At 40.5% G+C, this 18359-nt stretch overlaps 1 protein-coding gene across 2 annotated transcripts in view; it reads right to left on the reverse strand.

Moving 5' to 3' along the window:
• Positions 1 to 18060, reverse strand: part of tspan9a (tetraspanin 9a) — a 272692-nt gene extending 254632 nt beyond the window's left edge. For both annotated transcript variants that reach the window (XM_036126694.1, XM_021316710.2), the window contains exon 1: positions 17843 to 18060. The gene's annotated coding sequence lies outside the window, so the exon portion shown is untranslated. The remainder of the gene's footprint in view (positions 1 to 17842) is intronic.
• Positions 18061 to 18359: the final 299 nt, after the last annotated feature.

An 18359-nucleotide genomic window follows, 5' to 3' on the forward strand; every position in this document is an offset into this window, starting at 1 on the left:
ATTTAATTTTTTCAACCCTGGAACCTTGTGGGTATCCTTATTGAGGCCATTGGCATTTCTCTTCTCCGTGTTCAGCCTTCATGCAAGATAAAAATGTTTTATTCTCACGGGAAAAACTTTGGTTTTTGTTTAAGGAGGCCGCACTCAGACCTCGGTGAAAACCATCTAATCTATAATCTGTTTTATTAAGAGCTGCAGGATGAAAACCCCTTTACAGCCTAAATTACTATTTTCAGAACATGACTAAAAGATTAAACATGACATTTCTGTGCCTTATTAGCAAAGAGGCACTTGTTAGAGCTTTATGGAGAGCTTATTTTGAAAATTTAAGAAGCCTATAAGTGAAAGTGACTGAAGTCAAAGATCTGAAGCACCCACTTCAGATTAATGACAAAAAAGATAGATGAAGATCCATCCCTGAGGCCAAACATGGCATACATTCATTTGGTATTCATTATGCAATGTTTGATGTTGTGAGATCCTCCTGAATTTGTCTGCAGAGCAGCAGAACATCTCACCTAACAGCTGCCAGTGTGGCTGATGCTAAAGATTATTATGATTACAACACTGAAGCCACATCAGGCCTTAACAGAGAATGCCAACTACTGGATCTGAAAGCCAAACAGCAGAGAAAAAGCCTGACCTCCACTTCTCATTATAAACAGAGTAGGCAGGTCGATGGAAAGTTCCCCGGGGGTTTGATGAAGCCAAGAGCGTGAGAATCTTTCTGTCTATTCTTAGTTCTGCCTTCTTGCCTTCACGTTTGCCCTTCTGTGGATCCCATGTCATGGCTACTTGTTTTTTTTCTCCATCCATCCCTAAAGTCATAACAAATTGTAAATAAAAAGGGTAGTTTATTAGTTATTAATATATTGTTCTGGAAAACCTCTCAGTTGGAAAAGAAACTAATAAAAGGGCCTCAAAAAATATTCACAATCCTTTTCAAACTTAATCTTGTTCCATCCACAAACCTCAACATATTTTATTGGGATGATGTGTGATGGAGCAACACAAGGCTGTAAATAATTGTGAAGTGGAAGGAAAAGGAGAAATGGTTGTAAAAGCTTATATTTGTATTCTGTCCGTTTACTTTGATGCTCCCAGATAAATCCACTGCAGCCACTTTGCCTTTCAGTCACTTGAATAATAAATATATTACACATGTGTATTTTAATTCATTATAAATCCAATTCTTCTGTTTGTGACCTCAGAGGTTCTTTTTGGAGAACATCAGAGAACATCCAGTACCCTGGAGACCAAGGAACCCAGCAGATGGGCCAGGGAGGAGGTTCTGGTCCAGTTTACAGCAGGTCAGGTTCTACAGAACCTCCCAGAGCTCTGATCATCATCTGGACCTGGAGAGAGGATGGACCACCTGCAGACCTACCAGGACATGGACGTCCACCTGGACTGACAGGCTGGACCAGGAGAGCATTGATCAGAGAAGAAGGAGGACCATGGTGGCTCTGGAGGAGCTGCAGAGATCCACAGCTCCAGTGGGACAATCCATCATTAGGACAACCATAAGTTTGAAAGAAGCCACAAGATCTCCATTTTATAAGCCACGTGTGGGACACCGTAAACATGAGGAAGAAGGTGCTCCGACCAGATAACACTGCCCATCATCCATGGACGCAGCATCGCTGGTGTGAAGCCTGTAGGTAGCAGCATCATGCTGTGGAGATGTTTTCCTTCAGCAGGGAGATGGAAGCTGGTCAGAGTAACTGGAAGATGGATGTAGCTACTACGGCAAATCGTGAAGGACAACCTGTTAGAGGCTTCATCCCTTTTGAGTTGACAACACGGATATACATCCAGACATTTTCCTTTGCTTGTGCTTAATGATTAGTGATTAATAATTCCAATTGCAATTATAAATTAAGGTCATTAACATTTACTGGTGGCTAATCTAACTCAGTTTCACAATTGGTTTAAACACCAATAATAATTGTTAATTAATAAGTCAAATTGCTAGTTGTAATCATTAAAGGCTAGTAGCCCTTAATCACAACAATTTGAAAAAAAAATTCAATGTTGCTTACCTTCCACTAGAATACCACATTAACAATTATAATATCCAATTATAATTAATAATGATATTCAAAACCAAATAGGTTAAATATAAAAAAAACACTGGCATGGCCTAGTCAAAGCTCAGGTTCAGGTCAGCGTTTTAAAAAAGCAAAATCAAGAGTCTACATTAATTTATCTTCTCTGAATACTCTTTTAGAAACTTTTACAGCCTTTTGCTTTGTTCTAGAACATTCATGAAATACCATGATGTCCATTTTTTGACAAAGTGATAAATGTTTCTACTTTTTTTAATCTGAGCCGTTTTTCTGGCCAGACAAAACATGCTTGGTCCAATAACGTCCAACCTAACAGCAGATCCACAGGTGAGCTTTTCTAAAGGCAGGTGTCTCTGTGTTTCTGTCTGAGTGCGGGGCATTCCCTCATCTTCCTCATCCTTCAATGGGAAAACTGCATCCATGAAGAAATGGTCAGTTTAACAAAAAAAAGTTGGCTTTGAGCAGCAGCAGCAGATCTTCCTGTTCATGACTAATCAAACATTGAGCTGGAAACTAATTAAAATAAACTGTAAAGTAAACAAACTTCATCAAGTGTGCTTCATTTGAACCTGAGAGAACATTTTTTTTATTCTCAGCAATGCTTCGGAAGGGTTTGAATAATTTATAGCAAGGTATTCCAGTTAACAATTAGAGCAGCACAGTATAATCGTTTTCACCGCAATATGAACGACACAGATGCTCGATTGAGATGTACACGAATTAATGTTTATGTATTTTACCACTAACACTGAATGAATGTTTCGAATATTCATTCAGTTTCATAGACTGTTAGATAACTTTGCTTGGTTGTAAATGAAACAAAAAAAAAAAAAAGAAACACATTTCAAATATAAATGAATTAATTAACATTTGGAGACTAAAAGTCACTCTTTCCTGTTGTTGACTGCCTGTTTTCTGCTTGTTTATCTGGAGTTCATTGAGGTTAGCTTTAACTGCATTAGTCATGTGAAGCCAAAAACAAATCAAGACTTCTATGGCTGCCTGTCAAACTGTCCTAAAAATGAAAAAATAAAACAAGGTTTTATGGCTTATTGTGATTATTAGGATCTATTTAAAGTAATTCATGTGAAACTGAGTGAAAGCTACTTTCAGCTCCCTTGTTGTACTTTGACAGTCACAAAAAAATGAAAATAACTTCTTGCATTATGTATAATCTGTTTTTAGTTCATAAGCAGTGCATTTAGACATTGCTGCTTTATTAAGGCCACATCTAAGACTCTCACCAACAAAACCACAGCAGGACCTTTTTGTTGGCAGCACACTGCTCCCTGAGGGGTGGCTTAAACGCAGAGACACAATTTCCCCTCCATCAGACTATAAAGGGACTTTTTCTTTGCTTGTACTCCACCAGGGGGCAGTCTAAAAATTCACAAGCTTTTTCAGTCGTGTTTCAATCAGGTAGATAATATAAAAAGGTGCGTCTCAATAAATAAAAATGTTAAAAGGTTAATTTATTTCTTCCATCTGATTCAAAAGTGCAACACATCTAATATATAGATTTAATAAACACAGAGGTTTATCCTGTATTTATTTCTGTTAATGTTTATCATTCTGGCTTTCAGTGTATGAAAACCTAATATTCTGTTTCTCAGACTGATATAATATTACATCAGAGAAACAAAAATAAAGAAGTTTGTCCAAGTAATGAGCAGTTTCAGCTATCAGTACCTGGTCTGGGCTCGTTTTGCCTGCATTCCTGCATCAGTGCAGGGCGGCATGGAGGTGGTCAGCCTGTGGTTCTGCTGAGGTGTTCAGGAAGCCCAGGTTGACTTGACAGCTTTTCTACATTGTTGGTTCTGGTGTCTCTCATCCTTCTATGGAGAACATCACTTTTGATTCTCTGTGGGGTTCTGGTGATTAAAGCAGGTATTTGTACTTTTGCCAGTGAGGGTCCTGCTGAAAAACTAAATCAGCATCTCCATGAAGAGCTCAAAGATGTCCTGGTAGATGGCTGCATTGACTGTGGAGCTGATAAAACCCAATGGATCAGAACCTGCACATGATACGACTCCTCCAGTCATCACCGACTGTATAAACTGCTGGACTTGCAGCAGCTCGGATCCTGAGCCTCTCAACTTTTCCTCCAGACTTTGGAACCACAACTTCTGAATTAAATCTAAAACATTTTCAGTCACACTTATCCCTCATGGGTTCACGAAGGATGCTGGTGCCTATCTCCAGCATTGAGTGGGCGAGAGGCAGGGTACACCCTGGATAGGTCGCCAGTCTGTCGCAGTATTTTAATTCATTGAAATTAAACTTTGTTGATATTCAAAAGTGGAAAAATCTGGAAGCAATTTTAGATCCTCTGCTCCATGTGGCAATGTGACTAATAATGAGTCTTCCACCCCCACTCCCTAACATAACTTAATTTATAGCAAGCACAAACTCAACCATAATTTACAACATGCCATTTCCTAAAGCACTGGAGCGTTGCAGCAGGAAGGTCGTAGGTTTGAATCCCTGCCCAGTGGTCTTTCTGCAGTCTGCATGTGCTCCCCATGCATGCCCTTAGGTGTGTGTGTTGCCCGGGACCTACGGAGTCATTCTTGGCTGTTGCGGTGGGAATCTATCTTGGTGCGTGCATGTGGTCTCTCTGTCAAAAGTGAAAGGATTATAAACAGTTCCAGATTATTTTATGTGCTGCGTTGAACAAATTTATTGCACAAAATTTACACTTGGCAGCAATGGAGCTGATTTGGTTTGTCATTGCTGACGATGCCGAAACCAAAATAACTTTCCTTGCAGCATCTGAATCTTCCACAACCGCCGTTTGTACACACCCTTTGGGGCAGGATTAGCTGTCGCAGTGCATTATGGGATATGTCGAGGATCAGTGCAAGTTGTATACAGATGGGTCATTAATAATAAATGAATCTAATGATCTGTGGGGCCAAATGCAATTGATTGTTGAGCTTTATGTGTCAGCTTTGGTCCGGTCAGCCAAGCGGGTCGAGGTCAAAACTGCAGGAAGGCAATTCCATGCCCTCCACTCCTTGCAAATAAACAATCCTATCTCATTATGTTTCTCCATTGAGAATTCCTCCAATGATGTTAAGCCTTGTCTCATTACAAAGGTTTCCAACATTATAGCCAAGAAAAATGTTTACTACTTAAAAAATGTACAAACTCATATTACCTTTTGTGTCTGATATTCATTGGAAACACAAAATTGCTGCCATAGTTATTTTCAACTATTGCCACTATTGCCACTAAATGTGATTTTAGTGGCCCGTTAAGACACGATTCACATGTTAAAGGTACCATTACAGGACCAACAAGTTCCCAATGAAACAGTCTGAAGAACATCTGCCTCCAATCCCAAGAGTGGTTTGAGGTAACTCCAGTTATCTTCAGGAACCCGATCATAGAAAGGAACGCCTCCTAACCACGCTTAGCTTAGTTAATGGGTTAGATGCTACCTCGCTCTTTACAAGGGCCTAACTCACTGCTAGAACCTGATTAAATGTCAGCAATTTCTTTATTTAGGCATCAGCAGCATATTCCATTAATTTATTCTTCACCTTGTTTACAGCTTTACTGCTTTCATGCACTGATCCAATAAATAAATGATTTTCTGTGAATATGTTTTATTTCTGTGTTTGGTTAGGAATACAGAACATAAAAGTGAAGCGTTTATTTGTACAGCTACTTCATATGATGTAGAAAATTGTTTTGTTTAGACATTATTTAGATTTTCTGCCTTCAGATTTTGGATAGTAATTAATATTCCAAAGGATCTTGGCAGAAACAAGTGTATACCTCATGCAGATTTTATTTCTGAGTTTTCCAAAAGCCAAAGTCATTTTATTCTCCTCTGTGCAGCAGGCTGGTTGCTTTTTTTGGCTTGCTCATTCAGACTGTGATTGGTTGTGCTATATCTGGCTTTGTGTACCCCACTCCTGCATGCTTGACTGAAGAATCTCATTTTGCAACAACAATATGAAGTAAAAACGCTAGTTCTTCAACAAAGCTCTATTGGTTCATTGCACTTAATCGAAAACCATCTTTTCTCTCTTAAGAAGGCTATTTTAAATAAGGTCCAGCAAACAGAAGAAACCTAACCCTGCATCTTCATTGTTAACTCTGAGGAATCATTTTAAAACACGTAAGCAACTGAATACATTTGCATTACAACAAACATGGTGCACTGGAGATTCCTCATAAGGACCTCTGAATCAGCAAGGATATTTCAAATAATTTCTATATAGGTTTTGGTTTATAAGTTTGTATTCCAAATAGTTTCTCTCTGCATGGCTGTACAATGGGCAGGTGGGTTATTCATAGTGTACCCTGGATTATGTGTAAGGTACATAAAACGAGCTGATGAATGAACCTGTGTTTGACTTACGATCTGTCTAGGATGTATGTGGGTCTTTAACCCAATGGAATTAAATAAAGAAATGTATCTTGTTCATATTTGTAGCTAAGCAGATGTTTTGCAGTGTTAACTAGGCCTCTGTTAAAATAATTCCGACTAATTTTCGAAGTCCAAAAAGACTAATTCAATGTTTGTGCATCTCCTTGTCAGGATCTATGATGCATACAAATCAAATATGTGAAAACAGTAATTACCTATTTGAAGAGTTTCTTTCAGTCTTCAGAGCTCATCATAGCACTGAAACAGCTCTGGCGAAGGTCACAAATGATATTCTCATGGCCTCAGATAATGGACTTGTGTCTATACTTGTCCTGTTAGATCTCAGTGCTGCATTTGATACAGTTGATCACAATATTATCCTACAAAGACTTGAACATACTGTACGGATTAAGGGAAAAGCATTAGGCTGGATTAAATCTGATCTATCGGACAGATTCCAGTTTGTTCATGTTAATAATAAATCTTCTTCAAACTCTAGGGTCACTTGTGGAGTACCACAGGGTTCAGTCCTTGGACCAATTCTATTTACTATATATATGCTTCCGATTGGCAAAATTATCAGACAGCATGGGATTAATTTCCACTGTTATGCTGATGACACTCAGCTATATTTATCCATAAATCCTGATGAATCCAATCAGTTACTTCGACTGCAGTCATGTCTTGATGACATCAAAAGCTGGATGACTTTAAATTTCCTGCATTTAAATTCTGACAAGACAGAAGTTGTAATCTTTGGACTAGAGTTGTCAAAAAATAAACTTATTAATCAATCACTAACTTGGCCTCTGGTAATAAAGTAAAAAATCTTGGTGTTATTTATGACCAAGACATGTCATTTAAACCCCATATTAAATTCCAGAGTTTCCTTTTTTCACCTCAGGAATATCGCCAAAATTAGAAACATTCTGTCCAGGAGTGATGCTGAAAAACTAGTCCATGCATTTGTTACTTCAAGGCTGGACTATTGTAATTCTTTACTATCAGGAAGTCCACAAAATGCAGTTCGAAGCCTTCAGCTGATCCAAAATGCTGCAGCAAGAGTTCTGATGAAAATCAACAAGAGGGATCATATTTCTCCTATTTTAGCTTCCCTATATTGGCTTCCTGTTAAATCAAGAATATAATTTAAAATTCTTTTTCTAACGTATAAAGCCCATAATAATCAAGCTCCATCATATATCAGAGCTCTGATTACCCCGTATGTTCCTAACAGAGCACTTCGCTCTCAGACTGCAGGTCTGCTGGTGGTTCCTAGAGTCTCTAAAAGTAGAATGGGAGGCAGATCCTTTAGCTATCAGGGTCTATTTCTCTCACTCTGCTGAGTTCTCCTACTGCTCTCCAGTCTGCATTGTTTGTTGTTATTTCAACTTTTAACTTTTTGTTCTCTTCATACTGTCATTCTGTTAGCTGTGACACTTTCCATGGGGGCAGATCATCTGCCATTACCCTTTGTAGCACAGAAAGTATTCCTGCATCAATGTGTGCTTCTGTGCTTTTTTGTGTCTCTGCTCTGTCTTTTCTATATGAATCAAATTTGATATCTCATCTGCCCACATTTCCAAGGGCTCATTTGGACCTCGGTGTTTTTAAACCAGCATATACAAAGTACAAAGCCTGTTAACCTATTAGATCAGTGAGTTATGAGCTGTGCATGAGAACAATTTTTTACGTGCCTATGATGTAAACCTAAATGCTTTCTGTGTGCATTGGTTGCACAGTAGTCTTTTTTTTTAATAAAAGGTGCATAAAGCATAAATGGTGTAAATCTGTTAGTCAACTGAGCAACCAGCTAATCATCTGAATCTATGTGGATTTCAAAGTATTTTTGCTTTGACTCAGATGTGAAACTGAATGAAGGAACATTTGGAACTGAAATAAGCGAACAAGGCTTATTTCTCTGATCTAAAGTCATGCAGAGATTTGAAAGTCAAAAGCATGATTTAAACAACCACATACAAATAGATAAATCTTCATTTGCTTGTAGAGATATTTGACTGAAAAACAGTCAAATAAGAAGAAACATAAATACTGCCATGTTTATGTTGTTACCATGGCGCTAAGCTGCAGCAGCACTTGCATCCATAGCAATTTGCACCCCCCCCCCAACACACACACACACACTTTGTTAGTGAGCCCTTACACCATCACGTCTCCAGCCTCCATACATACTTGTTATGCCTCTGACACAGACTAAATACAAAGAAAAAACTAACAAAAATCTGCAGATCTGTACATGACAAATATAACAAATATAACACCAATCATCTGTAGAGCCATAATACAAAGTTTGGTGACTGTGTGTCATGCACTTGCTAATACGTAACTACCAGTCAATCAGAGCGTGAAACATCACCTTACTTTCTGAAATGGCACACCGCCACGGCATAATAAGAGCTGCCACACCTTCAGAATTAAGTTGTTGAAATAATGTTAAGTATATGAGATATACATGTCCTATATTATGTATAGCTTATTTGCACACTTCTACTAACTATAATCAGAGTTTGAAATTAATTTAAATATCGTGAAATGTCAAAATTTACTTTATTTTTAAAAACCAACACTGCCTCTTCCTTCCTGTAAGCTGGCTAGTGGCTACTGTGCTGCAGGCCACAGTCCTGTGTTGCCCATTTAGCTCATTTGTTGCTACATATAGTGACTTTCCAGACCCTTCTAGCGACTTTCTTTCAAAAAGTGACAAGCGACTTTTAGCAACGTTTTCTGTGATAATTGTGACTGTACATGAAAGCACCAATCATTCTGGAGTCACTGCCAACAGGCAGCAAGAGCTGCAATGAGAGTCAACATTTCCCTCAGCGCTGTCTCACAGGCACAACACAGCCGCTGCAGCCGGTTCTGTTTCCAGCGGAATCATGCATGCACAAAAGTGCTGGTGATCCTGCCCTGGATTACAAAGTGGGCAATACATCTGAAGTGAATATAGCTTTTAATGCAGTCTATTTTGTCTCTGAATCTGCTGCACTAAAATAATTTTCTGAATTTGATTCACACAAAGCTTCAATCACTCATTCACCTCGTTCACTTTGTGTGCTTTTGATAACTGTCTTTTTGGAACAATTTGTTTTAAGTAGTGTGGGTTCAGGCTACGTATTAAAATTCATAAATCCTTTCACAAAGGTCATTAGTAGCTCCAAACACATTTAATCAGCGTTTTTAATGACTTTTTCGTCTTGGCAAAAGCTTATCTTTCCTACAGCCTGGGTCACAAACATATGAAGAAAATATGATCCACAAAATGTTTGTAAATGCAGATGTACTTCATTGATGAGTGGCGTGTGACGGTACAGAAATGACCCAGCTCTTCTACGTACTACTTGCCTTCTGTGCTCTGGAGGGTTAAGGGAGACAGTGTTAAATAAATACATTTATTGTAAAATAAAGTCATTAAAAATAAGAATTTGGCAGCAAAGGCATTTTTTCTAATCCTTAATGGTTAAAATAAGCTACTAATGAACACATTTGCTTGTTTATTTAGGCACATGCATCAAGAACCCTCTTTAACATGTTATTTTAAGGTTATTAAAAATAAGAAATAATAGTGTTAAATGCTCTTGTTTCAGACATAAGTAAGTAACATATGCACTGATGTGACCAGTCTAAAGCATGAATGAGTTTTTAGAAAAGTTTTTATTCAAACTCTGCGCAGTAAAATGTTAAATGGACACTAAATTAGGCACCTCTGCTTCAACGTCCTTAACAAAGTCATGATATAAAAATGGGGGCAAAACAAGCTGCCAAACAGCAACGAGTTCCAGGAATGTAAGTAACCAATCATGAATCATTTACTGCCAGTATCCAACTAAAATGGCAATTTATGGATCAATAAAAAGTAAGAGCAAGGGTCCAAAACCGGTCTGCCTCAGCCAATGAGCCACTAAATCAGAGTGTATCATGTTTAAAGAGTTTAATTACCATGGTGAGGTCTTAATTTAAGGAGCACCAGGCTGTCGAGTGACTCACAGGCTTGCTTTTGATTAGAGGCCTGGCATGAGAGCTGGCTCTGTCTTTCTACTGAGACTCCTTCATGCACAGCTAATCACAGGAGGCACTTCAAAGCTTGTAACAAATTATTTTTTCAGGAACTTTTTAATTCCATCCCCCCTTCCCCCACCCTCACCAAAAAAAAACACCAAAAAAAACAACAACTAAGAATTGAGAAGTTCGACAAATAAAAGTGGCAAAGCAGGAAGTGTTGCAATGATTTCCCGACCCCAAGACCTAAATGATGACCGGCGTAAATCGTCTCCTGTTTGCTGTGCTGATGGACAGGTGGACAGAGGAAGTTAGAGAGGAATCTTATGGTTACAAGGAGCATGTCTAATGTTGTTTTGCTCTTAATTTGTATCACCCTTACACACTGCTTGTTGGCCAGATCATCGCTGCCAATTACATTTTTGTCTCAACCGATCTGGTTAAAATAAAATTTAACCATATGTGTTTGCTTTTGGCAGTGAGGAGAGGATGAGTGACCTTTGGATGATCCTTAAACTACTATCTTTAACATGCTAGTTGGACAAACAAACATTTTAGCAGGACTACCACGGCCAAAGATATTGTTCGTTCTTGTGAAGCCAACATTGTGTATTGCCTCGTCTCCTGAAAAGGATGATCCTGTATGTCCCTGATGAGGAACCAGAAAAACAACGGTGGTAGGAGAAAGGCAGGTCAGGAGGACCTGTGGCAGAAATTCTAGCCCACAGTTTGTCATCTGAATGTGGGTGGCAGCGGTTTCATCTGCAGCCTTCAATTTGAGAGCCATTCTATTTATTTTCTTTTAAACATCATAGTATACACATCTTCCGGACACATGTAGGCTCCACAAAGGCAGAACTGTGGAAGACACCAAACAGTTCAGTTACTTCTATCCTTACACATCCTGTTTGAAAATCCTGGTGACTGAAAGTAAATCTGAAATCCTGTAGCCATCTGTACAAGTTAAGATGCCATTCAAGATGCACTTTTCTAGTCACCTCAGTTTTTATCAGCCTCTAAAGATTAGCCTTTGAAGGCTTCCTGCCATGAAAGTCTTTGCATCAAAAAACTGACAAAAAGGCTGGGAACCTTCTCTATCTCCAAGGCAGGACATGGTCCTGACTAAATTTATGGTCATATCTGTTCATTTTTCTGTGCACTCACATGATTAAAACGCTGAAAGCTCAGCTGCTACGTATACTCAAGCAGTTACATGATCAAAGTTCCGCTTCCAGGCACGAAAGTTTTCACACATAATGGGGAAATTAATCTGCAGTGGTATTAAAAGACTCTGCCGTTGCAGAATCAGCTAAAAATAACTGAATAAAAAGATTTTAATGCACTTTAAAGCAAACGTTATCCAATACAAATGTCCAATAAAACATGCACACGTTACTTTAGTTGTGCGTGAATGACTGACTGTACTGTCATTGATAAACGTTATACAAGTACAGGCCATTTACCATTTGATCTTAAAATAAAATAAAGCTGCTTAGCTCAACAGTCCCGCCTAACTTCGCAAGAACTAGCTCAGTTCGGAAGGTTTAAAATAAAATAGTTCACTAGTTCATGTTCGCAGTTCAGCGTTGTTTTATCCAGTAAAATAACTAGTTCACATTATAAGTTTTATTGCTTAAATTCTTCTAAGAAAGAGTAACTCGGTGTTCCTTGACTGTGTCTTGTACCAATTAGAATCTTTGAACATTATAATGTTGCATTTGGTTCATAAAAGCTCTATCCAGCTGTTTGATTCACCTTCTCTCTCTCTGTTTCCCTTTGCTGTTAGGTAAAAAAGCCAAAAAATAACTTGTCTTAATATTTCTGCTGTGAAACAGCAAAGCCGGTCTTAAATTGTCTTCAAAAGGGCCAGAACAAATTTATCTGTTGAGCTGCCAAAGCAATGCATCACCCCTGTAGTGTTTCTTTAGTACTTCCTTTAATCATCTTCTCTATTAAAATTATATTTTAAGCACACCCTCTCTGATAAACTCTCTTTATCTAAGTTGGAGAAAATATTTGCACTCCAGTTTGAACTTTTCTGATCATTTAAATACTCAAATTGTCTTTGATTTCATGTGTGTCTTCAAAACTATGGAAATAATGCCAAATGTTCATATTATTTATAGTGATTACTGATCAGATCTGGTAACAGAGTGACTATCACTCGATCTTTTGGCTCCTGCCTAATTTTCTATTCCGGCTACTGCATAGTCCTGGTAGGTCCATGCAGGCATTAATTAGAGTCAGTATTGCAGTGATCAGTCAAAGGACATGCATACATACATATAAGCAACATACCAAACAATTACCACAGGCAAAAGCTCTCAGAGGAATAAATCTATGCAAAAGGAAGTTCTCCCATTAAAATCTACAAATCTGTTCAAATCCAAGCCAGCACTGCCAAGCAACTGTGTATGTAGAGTAGGTCACTGTTGAACTATTGAAACTAAAATAGTAGAAGGGAGATAAAATGTGCATGAAAACAGTTTTAAACAGTGTTTAGAGGTGTTTTCACAGGTCTGCCTAAAAAGTGGATCAGACTGATCCAGAACCTGATACCCGCGTCCTCACTAAGACTAAGAACGTAGAGAACATGGACCCAGTTCTGAAGTCCTTCCACTAAGACTAAGAACGTAGAGAACATGGACCCGGTTCTGAAGTCCTCACTAAGACTAATAACGTAGAGAACATGGACCCGGTTCTGAAGTCCTCACTAAGACTAAGAACGTAGAGAACATGGACCCGGTTCTGAAGTCCTCACTAAGACTAAGAACGTAGAGAACATGGACCCGGTTCTGAAGTCCTCACTAAGACTAAGAAAGAAGAGAACATGGACCCGGTTCTGAAGTCCTCACTAACACTAAGAAAGTAGAGAACATGGACCTGGTTCTGAAGTCCTCACTAAGACTAAGAACGTAGAGAACATTGACCCGGTTCTGAAGTCCTCACTAAGACTAAGAACGTAGAGAACATGGACCCGGTTCTGAAGTCCTCACTAAGACTAAGAAAGAAGAGAACATGGACCCGGTTCTGAAGTCCTCACTAACACTAAGAAAGTAGAGAAAATGGACCCGGTTCTGAAGTCCTCACTAAGACTAAGAACGTAGAGAACATTGACCCGGTTCTGAAGTCCTCACTAACACTAAGAAAGTAGAGAACATGGACCCGGTTCTGAAGTCCTCACTAACACTAAGAACATAGAGAACATGGACCCGGTTCTGAAGTCCTCACTAAGACTAAGAACGTAGAGAACATGGACCCGGTTCTGAAGTCCTCACTAAGACTAAGAAAGTAGAGAACATGGACCCGGTTCTGAAGTCCTCACTAACACTAAGAAAGTAGAGAACATGGACCCGGTTCTGAAGTCCTCACTAAGACTAAGAGCGTAGAGAACATGGACCCGGTTCTGAAGTCCTCACTAAGACTAAGAACGTAGAGAACATGGACCCGGTTCTGAAGTCCTCACTAAGACTAAGAACGTAGAGAACATGGACCCGGTTCTGAAGTCCTCACTAAGACTAAGAACATAGAGAACATGGACCCGGTTCTGAAGTCCTTCCACTGGTTCCCTGGATCTCAGAGAATAGACTTTAAAATCCTCCTGTTAGTCTATCACTTCTGTCATGTGGCTTTCCTAACTGGGAATTTGTCAAGATAGCCAACAACGCTAGAAAAAAACAACACTTTGTCTAACAGGAGAAAACAGAGAGACTCCAAAACATTGTCATTCCATATGTGTCAGGAGGTTCTGACAAACCCAGGGGAATCTTCTCCAAACACAACATACCAGTAAATATCAAACCTAGTAACACTCTCAGACAAAAACTGGGATGAATCAGCCAAACTTCAGCTGAGCGGCGTTGTGTCTGTGGTCCGATGCAGCGAGGACGGCTCAGACTCCATCAGAGAAACTAAACAACAGCTACATCAACGCATGGAGCAGCACAGGAGGGCCAGCAGCTCGGGGAAAGGACCCAGCAGTCCACCTCAAGAACAAAGGGCACATTTCTGACGACAATAATGTCCAGATTCTGGACAAAGAGATCAGATGGTCTGAAAGAGGGGTGAAAGACTCTGAAAAACAGAGAGGGGAGGATTGAACTTCCAACTCATTCCAAATAGATTACGTCCACAGGTGACCATGAACTCCACTCACACCAAGCAGTAGCCTCTAACCACCCAGGACAGTGACGGGTAGGTCATTGATTTGCTTCAGATTAATAATGTACCAAGGTTAGAGGCCTCGGACTGAGGACCATGTTGGGCCGTGGAAGGAAGACTTTAGATCTCCTCAATCCGGTCACCATGTCCTCCATGGAGGAGGCAGAACCTGGAGAATCAGAAGAATGTAAGTCCATCACAGTGGCAGATGTTGCTGAGGTTAAAAAGCTCCCCGGCAGCAAGGTGCCAAGTGTGGATGGGATTCAGCCGTTTTCTGGGTTTCTGAAGGCTCTGGACATTGAATCGGCTGTCATGGTTGTCACATCTCTCCAATGTTGCATGGAGAACATGGAGAACATGGAGAACATGGAGAACATGGAGAACATGGAGAACATTGTCTCCCAGCCTCCCTGGGAAAGCTTACTCAGGGGTGTGTGAAAGGAGGCTCAGCCTGATTGTTGAAACCCAGGAGGAGCAATGAAGCTTTCGTCCCGGCCATGGAGCAGTGGTCCAGATCTTTACCCTCACAGAATTCACAAGTGTTTTGGAGAAAACTTACAACTATCCCCCAGAGGTGTTCTGTGGGAGTATGGTGGCTTTTAAGGGCCATCCAATATCTGCGTGCCTCATGCAGTCTCTGCATTTTCTGCACAGTCAAGCCCGGTCCTAGTGCTCGTTGGGCTCCACCAGGTGTGTTTGTGGTGTTCATGGACAGGATCTCAAGGAGAGGAGGCTGTTTGGAAACCTCAGGATCTCCTCTGCTTTTTGCAAATGATGCAGTTCTGTTGACTTCTCCGGGTCATGACCTCCAGCGTGCACCGTTCCCTGCTCAGTGTGTAGCAGCTAGGATGAAAGTCAGCTACTCTAGGTCTGAGGCCATGGTCCTCAGGCCGGAAAACGGTGAACTTCTCCCTCAGGGTCGGGGGGGGTCACTCTCTGCCTCAAGAGAATAACACAATGAGCTCATAAAGAAAATAAATGTAAGAGTCCACCTTGCTGTCGTGGAAAATAAGGCCACATCCCAAATCACAGAGAGACTCCACTGCAAACTACCGGCCACCGTTCACATAGCAAGGTCAAAATATGGCCACAGAATGTGTTGTTTGGAGTAGGGTCCACAGAAATATAACGCATAATTGTGTCTGGAGGCCAGAAATAAGGGCTGAGACATACGCCTTAATGACACAACCTCCAAAGTCACAGCATATGCTGCTCAGCACAACAATAGCAGCGATATCACATGCAGACATTTTGCTCTTCCTGCTGCTGATTAGACAGTGGGGTCGTGATTAAAGTGGCAGAAAAAAGGGGGTGATAACTAAATGTTGATGTAGAAACACAGATCATCCATTGTGAGGCCCAGCGGAGGGAGATCTAACCAGCACAGACAGTCCTGCCCCCCCCCCCTTTCATGAAAGGACAGAACAGAGAGCAGAGCTCTGTGGCAACTGTGTGGGACAGAGAGAGCTGAGGAAGTCAACACAGTCGGAGGGTTTACATTGTTGCTTTTGTTTACCGCCACAGAGAATCAGCCAGTGTGTCCCGGGGGGGAAATCGCTTCGCAAAGGTTCTGATTTCTGTCTGGAAATAGAGATAGTTGGTTGTTTGTAGAACCCCATGATGTCCTGCTTTCATTATATAAACCAAAGCAGCATGAGGTGTTGATGCTGCTGAAAGACTCTCAGTCTTTGCTACATGTGCATTACAGGAACGCGTGCCTAATTCTGCATACCTAAATATATAGACATATCTTTATATGTATGAACATTTATTTATCTAGCCTTGTTACAGTATTCATACCCCTAGACTTTTTTCACGTTTTCTAACATTGTAACCATGAAATAGGATATTCTAATATTCTTTTCATCTTCAGTTAATTCCACAGCTACGACATCTATAATCTGCAACACTTTTCTCATCTTTTTTTTGTGTGGTTATTGTCATATTATATGATATTTGAATTGAAACATGGTTACACATGTGATTTAGTATGAGTGGCATTCCTTACAAAAAAAACAGAAATGTACAAAAACCAGAATCAGAGGGTGAGGCATCAAAGGAAGTCACAATCTGGTAGCGGTCATAGAGAACAGAATTTCAGCAGTGATGCAGTTGTTAAATAGGAAATATGAGTCACATTACTGAGCAGCATCATATTCAGCTGTTGCATCTGCAATGGATCTATGTTTTCGCTCTCAACATTCCTCTAAACCTGTGTTTTCTTCTCATTACTGTCATGTCAAACGTCTCTGAAGACTAACTGAAGTTTGAAAGAAAACCTGTTAACCGTCACCAGTCATGGTTAAACTATTACTCCTGTTGAAAAGTATAAAGTCAGTATGAACAGGATGAAGTATTATACTGAATACTTTAAGGCTTGTCTCAAAGCTCCCCAGCATGTGACGGACCTCATGACACATAATAAAAAAATAGAGCATCAAAATATAGTATTTTTGTAATTCTGAAAGTCGTGGTTTCTGTTTAGAAGGAATTCAGCCCAGGGTGCCATAATCTGAGAGGAGCCTACAGGCAAAAAAAACAACTTTTCTTTCAGTTGTTCCCCAACTTGATAGGTTTTCTAGTGCTAACTTGCATGTCCAGTAAATATCGACGTACTTTATCAACTTGCCAACAAATCATAATCATTGGAAATAATTGGACGTTTCTATCCAAATCAGAGCACAAAAGTGTTTTTTGTCTTCATGTGAGCCTCTCAGTTTACATCTATGGAAGGGACATCTGTGAAATGTACAGAATTTTAGTCAGCTTTTTAAGTGTTGTCAGTGCTTAGATAACAGAGAAACAGATTTTCAGGGTCACAGGGACTGCTTTTGAACTACATATAGCTGTAAACTCAAAGGGGCCTCTTACTAAAGCATTTATCCAACACAGACCACCCAACCCCACTACCAAAAATGTTTAGTTTGGGGCCGGGGGGGACGCCCAGGGCACCATTCATGCAGAAACCGCCCCTGGCAGTGACAACGCGGCCCAAAATATTTTAAAACTGCAAAACCTTCACCACACGTCATTTGCATGATGACATCGTTATATTTCTGCATGAACTCCAAACTAACTGCACGTCCCAGTTGTCCATAATGCGGATTTCATGTTACTATTGGAGCATGTTGACGTAAAAGTGTTGAAACTCAGGCTGAGTTCAACGCGGAGCTGCAGCCAGCAGCGCAGAAAGCCCAGCAGATCAATCACTGACCTGTTCCGCGTCCTCTGGGTCCTCGGTGGCCGCTGGCTGTCCTGCGGGGCAGGGGAGAGACAGGCAGCCCAGCCGCTGCCAGGGAACTTCAGCTCAGCCCAAACCCGCCCACAAAGCTCCGCGTCTCTTTGTTTCCTGGCACAAAGTGTCCAAAGAGTCCGATGCGTCCTGCTTCCAGCCCGTCTTCCTGACAGATCACCGTGTCCGACTCCCAGAGATCAACTGGAGCGTTTTTTAGTTGCTCAAGAAGGAGAGGAAGTTTGAGGAGTGAGAGGCTCTTACTGACTCCTACAGGCGCACCGGGGCCACGCACAGGGATCCACGCACAGGGATCCACACACAGGGATCCACACACAGGGATCCACGCACAGCGATCCACGCACAGGGATCCACTGAAGCATGCACTGGTCCCTTTGGCAAGACTATAGACAGCACTGAGCAGTTTGCAAATATAAATACCGTCACATAATTCCCTTTTCACATGTATGTTGCTGCTTCCTTGATATCTAATGACATT

Source organism: Fundulus heteroclitus, chromosome 2 (genome assembly GCF_011125445.2).
Source record: "Fundulus heteroclitus isolate FHET01 chromosome 2, MU-UCD_Fhet_4.1, whole genome shotgun sequence".
NCBI lineage: Eukaryota > Metazoa > Chordata > Actinopteri > Cyprinodontiformes > Fundulidae > Fundulus > Fundulus heteroclitus.